The 13,265-nt window shown below is 45.1% G+C and overlaps 1 protein-coding gene across 1 annotated transcript in view; it reads left to right on the top strand.

The window, feature by feature from the left end:
* sorcs2 (sortilin-related VPS10 domain containing receptor 2) overlaps nucleotides 1-13,265 on the top strand; it is a gene marked incomplete at its 5' end in the record, with an annotated part of 163,059 nt that overhangs the window by 84,763 nt on the left and 65,031 nt on the right. The window lies entirely within an intron of this gene.

Here is a 13,265-nt window from a genome sequence, read left to right as displayed (position 1 = left end):
GCTGCCATATGCACCCCCATCATAGGTCGAAATGGATTGACATGACCTGAATTCACTGGGAGATCAATAGCAGAGGGAAGCAGCCCATAGACTCACAGTGCTATCTGGTGGCTGACAGTGAGAGATTAGACTGAGCGAGGCAAGTACTGTATACTGTATGAGCATTTCAGAGACAATTGACAATGCTTGCTTTTAAATGATGTATTAGATTTAACCCAATTGATTTCTTTTCATTTGGTGCGTGTCTATAAAAAGCTGTGGCAGTAGCTGTACATAGTATGTTAGGTGTGATACAATGAGCATTCATATTGGCCTATTTGTCTAATTTTAGCTCTATCGTCTAAAAATAGAGCTGCTAATCGCTTCGTAACAGCCCACTCAGATTAAAGCGGGACAAGTTTAGTCACAGAAATTCAATATTTGGCCGCTGCTTTGAATCCAATTTAGCCGACTGTCAGGCATGCAACCACAGCCCCAAACACAGTGGTAATGACGTTAAAAGAAGCCCTGTGAAATTGCTAATGGGATATAGAGGGCTTGTGTTGCAATAGGGAGGCATAAGGCCAGATATTGTTGTAGTTCTCATTGTTAGGCGAGAATAAAAAACAGGAATGTGAAATCTGTAGTAATACAGTAGATAGCAGAGGGCAGCATCATGCCATATAAATCCAATGTATCCATTTTAACTGACATATATTATTAACATACTAAATCGAGGGCTAACAAAGAACACCATTTTAGTTCAACTCAGTTCCTTTCCCTGTCACCTTCTGTTCATCCTCTCATTCCCTCTCATTCATCACCGTCCATCCTCATCCATCTACAGGGAATGCACTAGTGGATGCTCCCCCTCCCTCTCCTCCTCTTTCTCTTCCTGCCATCCTTCCTTCCTGTGTATCGTGTGGCTGGGTCCTGATCTATATGGGTTTCCATACTGCGCTAACACTGCCATAAATATTAACACCACAATAGAGGCTATTTATATGTTCCTCTCCCTCTCCCTCCTCCTCCTCCTCCTCCTCTTCCTTGCTAACTGCCACGAGACTCAGAGACACCAGAGATTGATCGTGACTGGGAGGAAGCATAGAGAAGAGGGTGTGTGTGTGTGTGTGTGCGTGTGTGCGTGTGTGCGTGCGCGCGCGTGTGCGTGTGTGTGTGTGTGTGTGTGTGTGTGTGTGTGTGTGTGTGTGTGTGTGTGTGTGTGTGTGTGTGTGTGTGATTGAGGTGAGAGGAAGGAAAGAGAGGGCAGGACAACAACTTCCTAGCCCCCAGTTACTAATCCGGTTGCAGGGGGATGGATATAGGCAGGAGGGGGACGGGCAATCCTACACTGCAAGGTGGAGGAAAGGGAGATGAGTGGTGGGGGTGGAATGATATATAACAAAGTAATACACTCAATACAACTGCTTTTAGCTGCAGTAATCTCATGCAGTGCTACTGAACACAGTGTACTGTACCACGGCAAAGTTGTATATTCATGTAGTATCTCTACAGTATGCAGTGTGTGCTCATGCTACACTATGTAGAGGGACAGAGAGATGGTGTGATTAGGGACTTGATGGGGGATCCTCAGCCTGCTGTGTATCCATGCAGGACCAGTGAGAAGCAGGCAGACAGACAGTAGTGATGGTGGTGGTGGTGGTGGCTCGATTGAGAGTGATTTCCCCCCCCTCCCCCCCCCATACGCGCACACACACACACACACACACACACACACACACACACACACACACACACACACACACACACACACACACACACACACTCTCCCCCTAGGTCAGTACAGCACAGACTAGCTCAGTATCCAACCTGGGGGATAATTAAGTGATCTATGCAGTCACAAAGCCCTCTCTCCCATGTCACTCCCTCCCCCCCTATCTTTCTCTCCCTCGTCTCAATTTTCACTTATCTCTCACCAATTCCATGGCCCAGGAGTGGAGAGAAAGGGGAGATAGAGCAAGTGAGGGTGAGAAGGAGAAGTGATGAAACCAAGATCTAAAACTGGAAAATTGATCTTTTTATTAGAATTTTCTTCCACTGCAGTGGAGCTGAATATAAATTGATACATTTGCGAGGATATACCTACATTGGCAGCCCAGAAAGTCGGGAATAAGACCTCCGTTGCCACAGATGTACAACTTCTAGAATAGGTCATGCAGAGTTTAATTTTTTATTTAACTATTTTTTTTATTTTTATTTTTTTATTTAAATATGTATTATTTCTTCTTCTTCTTCTTCTTCTTCTTCTTCTTCTTCTTCTTCTTCTTCTTCTTCTTCTTCTTCTTCTTCTTCTTCTTCTTATTTTATTATTATTATTCATTTAAACAAAAAAATGATCAGAATTTAACACTGTACTCTAGAGTGTTGTTGTCCAGTGTTGGTCCTGGGAATGCACACAGTGTAAAGGATTTAGTTGCAGCCCAGTACTGGAAACCCACAGGGTCTGCAAACTGCTGGGTCATGGTCTAGTTGATGATTTGAATCACGTGTGTTTACATTGGGCTGGAACCCTGTGACCCATTCTACTTGTCCTACATCTATGGAAAGTTATATTTCAATCCCTCCATCCGCGCTGATGTATATAGAAACACTACATCCGACATGAGCATCGTTTACTTTCACCACTCAGTCTAGAAATTGGCAATTTTCTCCACACAGTGACACACAGTGACACTTCATATTCCTGAGAGCCTTGTCAATTTGTCTGAAGATAGCTCCCCTAAACGGTTTCAGGGGGAATCCTATTGGCTGGTGTTACGCTGAAGAATGACAAAGTGCATTAAGGTTAAACTGGCGTCCAGTTTATATAAATACAGGACTCCCGTTATTTATCTTTGTATGTGACACAGAGCAAGAGAGGAGGAGTAGGAGAGAGGAGGAGGAGGAGAGGCTCCATTGCGATGGTATCTGTGTACTATTCGGGGCACGTAGCACAGATTCCCCAGAATCCGAGAGGAGTGTCAGGGTGTGCATGAACAGCTGTCACTGTTGGATGACGGGGTGGTGCGAAGGAGAGGATGAGGCTAGGGAGACACAGGGGTGCTTTGAGTCTTGATGCTCTGATGAAAGCTGAAATGCGTTAGCCAGTGGTGGCTGGAGTCATTCAAAGATTAGGGAGGACGATTTTCTTTTAATCAGTACAACATATTGGATGACTGCATTCATATACCTTTCACCCAGCTCAATGTAACATTGACAGGCTATTACATACCTAGCCCAGACATGACTAGAATTTGCCCACCCTACTGTATACCTATCATGAGGTTGCTACAAACGAGCATACACGTGAAAAGTGTATAACTCAGGTGCACAGGAGGAGAAATACTGTAGTTTGGAGTTATCTAGGTGACAGTGACACATTCAATAACGCCTTGCACACTATTGCCTGGATGGAGCTGATCTGATCACCTGCACAGACAGGTCACTTTTATAGCAGCCACATACAGTACAGCATCATCACTTTGCTTGTTGTATTCTTTCTCTCATCCATATACTATTGTCCTCTCACCTATTCCCTTCATTCCATTCCCTACTATCAGAACTTCAGTGCACAACATCATACATGCACGCACATGCACACACACACACACACGCACATATGACTCCACTGAGCATTTTGACAGAGGCGGCGATTATCCAGAGAAGACCCTGTCTCAAAACTGCCTCTACCCCACGCTAGACCTCCTCAAAGAGCTGGGGCTAAAAGGCTGCTGTCCACACATCCACAGCCCGAGCCTGCAGGAATCTCTGCTGTTATCTACTGTCTGGTCCAGCCTCCTACTCTCCAACAGAGACAGAGTGTCTGCCTGCCTCTCAGACAGGGGTGTCTCCTCCTAAATCCTGGAGCAGACAACTAGACCAGCTGCATGACAGCTGGGAGGAGGAGACATCACACAGCACTGTAGTTTTTGACTTTTATGTTTTGTTGAGCTTTTTTCTAACCCTTTTGTAAGCCATAGCAATTTCATACACTTAAACATGGCTCAGAAGCCAGATGAAAAACTAGCTTTTGAAACTGTCATCTGAGATAGTTGACATGATAACTGAACAAACTGGACTCTCAATGTACAGCACCCAGGTAAGGTACATTGATACAATAAATTGTTGGCTGCTGGACCAAAACAAATCTGATAGAATAAAAAAACTATTTTGGGCGATGGAGTCAACTCCTCACCTGCCCCATCATGGTAGCTACAGTGCTATTCCTAGCCTATGCAGTATAATTGTGTACAAATGCACCAATCCTCACAGTGCGTCTGGGTGAGCACAAATCTCAGGGGAAATCCCAAAGCTGTGTGTGTGTCTATGTGTCTATGTGTCTATGTGTCTATGTGTCTGTGTGTGTGTCTGTGTCTGTGTCTGTGTCTGTGTCTGTGTCTGTGTCTGTGTCTGTGTCTGTGTGTGTGTGTGTGTGTGTGTGTGTGTGTCCGTGCGTGCGTGCGTGCGTGCGTGCGTGCGTCTGGGGGTAGACTCCACATGCACCTCATTAGTCTCAGCCGTGCATCTGCCACAGGGGAGATGAGTGCTTATTATTTCACTGCCACTTCTCTTCTCTGCTCTCTGTACTGTGTGTGTGTGTGTGTGTGTGTGTGTGTGTGTGTGTGTGTGTGTGTGTTTGTGTTTGTGTGTGGCTGTGACTTTGTGTGTGGCAACTCAAGGACTTGAAATGATTCGTCTACACACGACACACACCAATACAAGGGATAATTGGGTACACACACACATACACACAAACACACACACGCACACACACAGCATGGGTCCACATGGCTATGTTATAGGGTACTCATTACAGTTCCCATGTAACCCTGGAGGCAGACTAGCGTGGGTGTCAGAGGAATTTTAATGGGGTTGATATTGGGACCCCTTTCTCAGTCTCAAGCTATTGGAATAGCTTTGATGGACCTGGGTTGGTCCTGAGAATGGATGGCAAAACCCAGCTCACCATCATCTCTCATAGGAGCACCTGTCTGTAGCCCCACAACCTGTCTCACATCCATTTTGTGTGTGTGTGTGTGTGTGTGTGTTTGTGTGTTCTTGTGTGTGTTAATCTGTCCCCCAGGCTTTTTCAGACATATACCAGTGTGAATAGACTACAAAAGGCGAGATAGGGAGAGAGGGATAAAGATGTATAAATAGACTCTGACTACAGTGATTGGATCTAGATGGGGTTACCAGACCAGAACCACACACACGTGTGCGGATGCACACACAAACCTGGAGGAATGGTATGAACTGGTCACCATGGCAATGGGAGAGGAGGTCCAGAATAAAAAATTAAACCCCTTTTACTTCTGTGTGTGTGAGAGAGAGAGAGAGAGAGAGAGAGAGAGAGAGAGAGAGAGAGAGAGAGAGAGAGAGAGAGAGAGAGAGAGAGAGAGAGAGAGAGAGAGAGAGAGAGAGAGAGAGAGAGAGAGAGAGAGAGAGAGAGAGAGAGAGAGGAGCAGTGATGTTAAGAGAGAGAGATGTTTACAAATGTGTTCTTTATTCCCTCCACTCCCTTTCTGTAACATTTCAAAGGACTGTAACAGAGTAGACATTTGCCCTGTGTTGGGGACACTTTGAAACCACACTGGGATTTCCCTGCTTGTCTGAAGTTACAGGCCTGTATAGTGTAACTGTGGGGAAAGACAGCACTCACACATTGAAGACTAACACAGAGGGGATGTTTTTGTTCATCATGTCCTTCTCCTCTCCCTAAGGGAACTCTTAGAAAAACCACAGCCATCACCCATATGACATCTCAACCTATACCTCTGCTCTGCCAGTCCCACTGCATCCTGGGAACTTCTAATTGACTTGCCCTTTCTGGACACAAACACACAAACGCTCATATGCACACATACAGTGTACGCACACATGCACGCACGCACACACACACACACACACACACACACACACACACACACACACACACACAGGTTTAAAACACACTACCTAGGGGAGTTTCAAAAACGTCCTTCAGAATACAGAATACTATCAGAATGTCTGTGTGACGTTCCTTTGTCTCTCATAGTCACACCTCACTGTCCCACTAACCATGTCTACATGCCATTTGTATCAATCTAGCTTCCTGGACAGAATGACAGGCAGGGTCCTTGACACTCGTCCTATCACTCTGGAACGAGTTGATTCTCCTAGCGTGGAGGCGGCTCTGCTGTTTGCCCCCCATCTGTCTCCGCCATCTCTCTCTACCCCCCCACCCCCCCCCCCTCCTGTCTCACTAGACAACTTAATAGGAGTCTGAATTAATGTGAATTTGATTTTACAGTTGTTTTCTGCATGATGGGTTCAGTCTATCTAGGGTATCAAACCCCCCCAGTCCAGTGTCTGCAGGGGTTCCTCTCTCCCTTTCACTTAATCCACCATTAAGTGTCCCTGATTGGCTAGAGAGTCCACACACCTTTTCTCCCCCACATCTAAGACACAATTAGAGACGTAAGACTATTAGAGACAAAAGACTGTCTATCAACAGTTTTCTTCCTGCAGCCCTCCAGGGGTTGAGTTTGAGACTCTAAAGTGTGCTCTGAACTGTGCTCTGTCTTAGGGATGAGTAGTAGTTTGAACAAGGATCTGCCTAGGGCACAACAGCTTACAGTTGTCATCTTGTGTGTTGAGATGGAACTGATGTTGGCGAAGGGATAGGTAAGAAAACTAACTGCTTCCATCAAATAATCAGTATGATACCCATGTGTCTAGTTTTCACCAGTTTGTTAAAAAATAATTAAGTTGACTGTACTGTGTTTTCTTTTCTACATTTTAGTTCCTCATTTCAAAAGGCGCATTCCACAGAAAGAGTTGATATCTCTTGTGCAGGTTAACAATTAATGATATGGGGCCATGTTGGAGTCTATGGGGCCATGTTGGAAACATAATTGCTTTTTGTTTGAAAGTGTAAAGAAAGAAAGTTGTGTCTCCTTTTGTTGTTATTGCTGGGTTTTGATCAAAGTTTGAAGTGGTGTGTTTGTTAAATGTCGTTTTTACATAGAGGTAGCAGCAGGGAGCATAGTTTTACTGGCTTAAACTCAGTAACCAGATTCGATTCGATCCGGTCAATACCCAATTAAGCCTCACTATAAATGTGAGCTTGTGATGGCACAACACAAGTGGAGTGTGTGTGCTTGCGTGCTTGTGTGCGTCCGTGCGCATGTGTATATGTATGTATCCATCTTTCCAGCCTTGCAATTGTTTCCCAGACCTGATGCATGTGATGGCCACACTGCGGAATGAAAGAATAAATAAAAGCCAAGTGAAGCCACTGCGGGACAGATGAAAAATGGCCCAATTTGTTGTTGAGCTGAAATCAATGTGGAAAGCTGAGCACTGTGGTCTGCTGGCGCGTGCTGGACCGCTCCACCGCTTTTCCCCAGACTCCCGCTTCTCTCCTCACAGAAAACAAAGGAACCACCTGTGATGGTGTGATGGCTCCTCCATCTCTGGCTGTGTGGCTCCCTTACGAATTCCCCTGTCTCTCAGTCTAGTCTCTGTCTAAAGAGGTGATCTCCAACTCTCTTATTCTCTCTCTCTCTCTCTCTCTCTCTCTCTCTCGATCCCTGAAAATGGTTGAACATTGCCTCCTGCTCACCACTCAGGTCAAAATCAGTAACCTCCCGGGTTTTTGAGAATGTGATTTGAGGTAGTTTCAGAGAGATTTGCCCCTTAGGACGGGAAAGCTGTGGAGAGGAAGAGGAGAATGCTTTTAGAGCTGAGAGTTTGGCCATGAGCAGAAAGTCCAATTACTGAACACAACTGAACCCCAACAGTGGTTTGCTCCAACATCACCGGGCACATCTTCTTATTGGGAGATCTGCATTACTGCATCACATCTTTATCCCTCTCTCCCTATCTCGCCTTTTGTAGTCTATTCACATGTGTGTGTGTGTGTGTGTATGTGTGTGTGTGCGTGTGCCTGTCTATATGTGGTTGAGTTTGTTGTGTGTCTGTGTGTGTTTGGAATGTATATAGCAGAAAGGCAGAGCAAGGCTCCACTAATGAGGCCCCATGATGCACCAACAGTCAGTCATCAGTGTTGGCTGCTGTGAAAACATGTCTGTGAACTTTTGACCTCCACTCAGTGGTCCACTCATGTCACCCTCTGGGTTAGTTGCCCAAAAGTACAGGTCTAGGATCAGATCAACCCCCCCTCTATCCTTGTATTAGCTGTTAGGGGAAATAAACGCACAACTGAGCTTAGATCAGTGCCTTGAGGTTTCATTCTATTCCGTCTGGCAAACACCACCCCCGCAGCCCAGCCAACACTGTCAATGATAAACCTGAGTTGTGGAGGGGTTGTTATTAGCCAGTTAAAAGCAGAGATAAGAGGATGTTCTACTCCAGGCTGTTCTACTCCTCAGCCAGGGGTTGTTGCTTGCCTTGTAAAAAATACTGTAGTATTCATAACTTTGAAGCCTTTGACAGACATCTGTTTGCTAAAAACGTTTATGAACTTAAAGCAGAAAAAATGTAAGTCGGGATTTTAAGGGGATACTGTATGTTTTTTTTACCTCAACTTTGGTGTGTTACAATAGGGCGTGCCCCCTCGGTCTGTGCGTTCCAACAAGTGCATAAATAAGCCTGTGTGATTCATGAGTTTGGGAGGGATCTAGTGAGCTGTGTTGTGCATCATGCTAGATCCCAACTCTCAGGGCCTGGTCTGAGATCCCAGAAACAGATGGAGTGCTCTCCCCCCATGATAGGACAGGTGATAGATTACCTCTGTGCCAAATGAGACAAAAATAAACATTATGGCAGTGGAGGGAGGGAGGGAAGGAAGGAGCGATGGAGAGAGGGATATTTCACCAGTGCAACCTTTAAATTTCCTAGTGAGAGAGATGGTGAGAGAGAGAGAGAGAGAGAGAGAGGGAGAGGGGAGAGGGGGGAGAGGGAGAGGTTGGCAGAGGGAAGCTGATGACAAGCAGGCTCATTATTCTCAGTTAAATGTCAATCGCTGAACTTCAGCTCGTTTGTTTCTGGGTGTTGAAATGTCGTCCTCAGGCTCTGATGCCTGCACCTCGGCTGCCTTAATTGAAGCGAATGATAAACAGCACAGGAGAGGAAGTGTGTATGTGTGTGGCAGAATCCTGGCAGAATCCTCATCCACACGGTATATTCAAGATACCCTCAGGCTTCAATTTCAATGTGTTCAATGTGTATCGTGGCACACTCAAATCAACCAACATACTTCACAAACTTTGATGAAATGACATCACAGCACAGGAGTGTGTGTGTGTGTGTGTGTGTGTGTGTGTGTGTGTGTGTGTGTGTGTGTGTGTGTGTGTGTGTGTGTGTGTGTGTGTGTGTGTGTGTGTGTGTGTGTGTGTGTGTGTGTGTGTGTGTGTGTGTGTGTGTGTGTGTGTGTGTTTGAATGCGGCTAACCCCAGACTGGCAGCAGGCATGCCCGCAGGGCATAGGGACAGAGCTGCAGGCATGCCTACAGGGCATGGGCAAATGCCAGTCTGTAAAGCTTACAGAGTACTAGGTCATGGGCACACATAAAGCCTAGAATATGCATGCTCACTTGGTCAGACTCACTTCTCTGGTCTGAATCACCAGTAAGGAGTATGATAACCACTGTAGACTGTAAAAACCCTGATCAACAAACCCACTGGTACCATTACATCCTAGTCTCCTCTCCACTCTCACGCAGTCTGCACACCAACCACTAGACAATTTGTGAGACATGTGATCTCCTTCAAATCTGGTTTGTTGTTTCTCATTTGATTCAATATCGTGCCTGTCAGTGGAGTGACGCCATGTTTTATTGATGCAATGAATAAGTGAACAAATTAATAATGAAACAAAAGTATGCATTTTTCAGTGTGAAGTCTTGATGCCAGGGCATGTGTCTGTGCACGCCACGCAAGGTTACATTTTCTGGTTCCCCGCTACATGCATACACAACACAAAGATAAAAGATCAACAAGGTTTATTATAACATGGGATGCTGGTTCTGAGGACTTGAAAAAGAAGATTTGGACAGGATAGGGGTAAAGAATTGTACAATTATTCCCTAGTAAACTTCAGACAGTTCTGGTTATGATAAAGCGGACTCTACATACTAGTGGTCACATGACCCTGTCCTCAGGAGAGTGTGAGGACAGGCTGCAGCCCTCAGTCTGTCCATCGGCCAGGGACCTTGAACGCTGTCAGATTAATGTCTTTTGAATGTACCGCCTTCCAATCAGAGCACCATTTCTCACAGGGGTAATGTTGATCTGAGCGGCATCAGCTGTGATCGATAAACATACTGCACTCAAAGGTGAGCACTGCACATCATATGATAAAACACGGAAGGAAAACCTGAAACGCTCATAGTCAGCTGCAACCGCGACACGTGTGCGCACTTGCGTGTGAGCGTGCTTTGAAGTATGTATGCGTGCACGTGTATGTGTGTGTTTGTGTGAATATGAGTATGTGTTTGTGTGTACATGAGCTCGGGGATGCTCTGCGTGAACAGGGATAGAGAAAACGTTGTGACAGCACACTGAATGGAGATGAATGTCAGCTACTGTATGGGGATGAGTGTCTGTCTCAACAAAGGGGATGAGACAGGGTTGCTTCTGATCTGCACAGCTCTGCATCTCAAATGCTACGTAGGGATAGAAGAGCCTCCACATGATGCACTGGATCAATAACTCAGTGACTGGCTCTGGATCTGCCATAGTTTCTCTAGTTGCTTTACAAAGTGAACTCTTTGAATTCAAAGACACAGTACACCTCTTTACATGGCATGGTTCATCCTAGTTTGTAATGTATGTTTGGCACAGGCTTTGTCTCAGGGTCACCTGAGGTAAATGCAGCATTGCTGAGGGTGTGTGAAGAACAGGAAGTTGAAAGTCGGTTTGCTGAAACTTCTTACTGCATAATGAATGGATTATTCCTGTCTGGTCTGTCGAAGTCTGTCACCCACTAGGATTGAGCTCAATGCCTGTGCCATGCTGCAAAGCGTACAGTTCCCCTGCAATCTTTCCAGGAATTTGTTTTCCTTGCTGAAAATGCATTATTTTCTGAACAAACAAAATAGTTGTTTCACTTTGGAGTTTGACAGAATCCTTATTCGTCATGATATATTCAATATGCCCTCAGGCTTGACTTTCAATACAGTATGTGTCATGGCACACTCAAATCAATCAAAATACAAACTTACATTGAAGGGATCATCCTGTGTAAGAAACATTGCGAACGATTCCACTGCTTGTTTCATGGTCTACAAGCTTTCTAGACACCCTACGAGGGCCACTTTAGAGTGATCTAATTACTGGTTTTAGTGTTTCATCAGTGAGGGCAGTAAAGTGTGGAAACACAATGAGACAACACTGTGTAATCTGAGTTTAATGGCTCATAAAAACAACAACAGTTTCCAGATGCCAGATAGCAGGAGACCCACAACACACCTGTGTAAGTCATTTAGACCCATTTCTCTGTGTTTATGCTTTATGAAGAGAAATTAGCCACTGCTAAATAGAAAACTAGCTGTTTGATATTAGTATGGCATCAAAGTATATAGTGAAATGTCCTTGCCCAAGATTGAAAATGACTTTTATATTCTAAGATGTGGTCTGTCATCATTCTGAATATAGATGACAGCAACTGATTAGGCTATACAGATCTTGAAATGTCAACCATACAGTAACCACAATATTCGTTCTTTCAACCGTTTATCACAATAAATATCTTTGTCATTTTTATACAATGTGACGTGACAGAAAGCTGAAGCTTTTTTCATGGCCTACTAGCTCACTGAAGGCTGCATATACAGTACATTAACTGTCCTACTAGGAACACCATGCACACCACACACTCTCTCCTTTGATGTTGAACATACTATACTCTGCCTCATGGTATGTTAAGGAACCATATTAACTGATGTGAGGTGTTTGAAAAATCCCTGCTTAGGGGCACCTTTGCATAGCCAAGACTGGTGGGGGGGGGGGGGGGTCTATTTAATGATCCAGATCTGTGTGTGTAGCACTGTACACTGCAGAAGGTCAAAGCCAATGCTGTAATATTTTTTTTTAAATATCTCTCATATTGTTGCCCTGAGGTCCAAACTGCCCTACTGTATAGGTCCCAGGAGGGCCACTGTACTGGCAGTGATGATGATGACTCTGACCTGTGGTGAGCTCACCTCTTCTGTAATTAGCTTTTAACTGGCTTTTAACTGGCACTTCAGAATGTGCTTAACCTTTCATGTGGAATCCCCAAGTATGGCTCGCACTCACATTCCTCTTTGATGTCTTTGTCCAATCAGAATGGTTTTGGGTTTGTTTTGCTTGACTGGTGCCTGGTCAGGCCAATAGCAGGACACTACTGTACCTGTTGGAGCCAATAGGGGACAAATCAGGTGTAGCAGAAAGCCCACATTCTCATTACTCTCTGCCTTAGGTCTCTCTCTCTCTCTCTGCGCTGTGTCTCTGGCTTTCCTATTTGCTTATCTGGGACCCCTCCTGACAGCAGAGACTGATGGATTCATATACAGTCTTCACACTTCTTCGCACATCTTACACTTCTCTCCACAGGCATCACAACACTGCTTTTTCAGCCCTCTGAGAAGAGAGAGAGTGAATAGAGGGGGTAGAGAGAGGTAGCTAATTACACTTAATTAACTACTGCTAATTGGTGTTTTAACCTCTGGCTCCGGCTGTCATGATGCTTCCCCATGCTAGTGGCAACCCAGAGAATCTCACTGAGCAGACACTCTCCTCCAGGTCAAGTATTTTTCTCTTTCTTTGACATGTTTCTAAAAACGTTTACTCTGTGTCTCAGCTGCCGACAGGCTTCAGTCAGTCAAACCTGTTGAGTGGCTGTCAGACTCGGGGAAGGGAAGTTGAGAGAAAAGAAAATGGTATGAGCAGAGAGAGAGAGCAGGAGGGAGAGAGGGAGTGGGGGAAACAGAGAGGTAGAGTACCATGAGCCTCCTCTCTCTTGCATCCAAACACTTAATCAAATTGCAATTGAGATCCCGGCTCCAAATAGATTTTCGGTCTCTTTAGCACAGTGGCTGCCCAATCAGCACAGCTGAATGGTTTGATGGATGGGCCATGAGACCAATGAGTGATCCGCCAACATCTCCTGAAAGATGACTAAGGGATAGCACAGACTTTCCTCTCCAGCATTCCTCTCCTTTTATCTCTCTTTTTCATCCCTCTCTCTTTATGTTGTCTCCCTGGTCTCTTAGAATCACTCTCTCATGATTCCTGAAGGGGAGAATGAATCAGCGTTAAACCATAATAGAATGTGTTTTGTATCCCTACGAGGTGGTTAAT

Source organism: Argentina silus (genome assembly GCF_951799395.1).
Source record: "Argentina silus genome assembly, chromosome: 1".
Lineage (NCBI taxonomy): Eukaryota > Metazoa > Chordata > Actinopteri > Argentiniformes > Argentinidae > Argentina > Argentina silus.
Note: the sequence above shows the minus strand (reverse complement) of the source record. Positions and strands in the feature narration are given on the sequence as shown.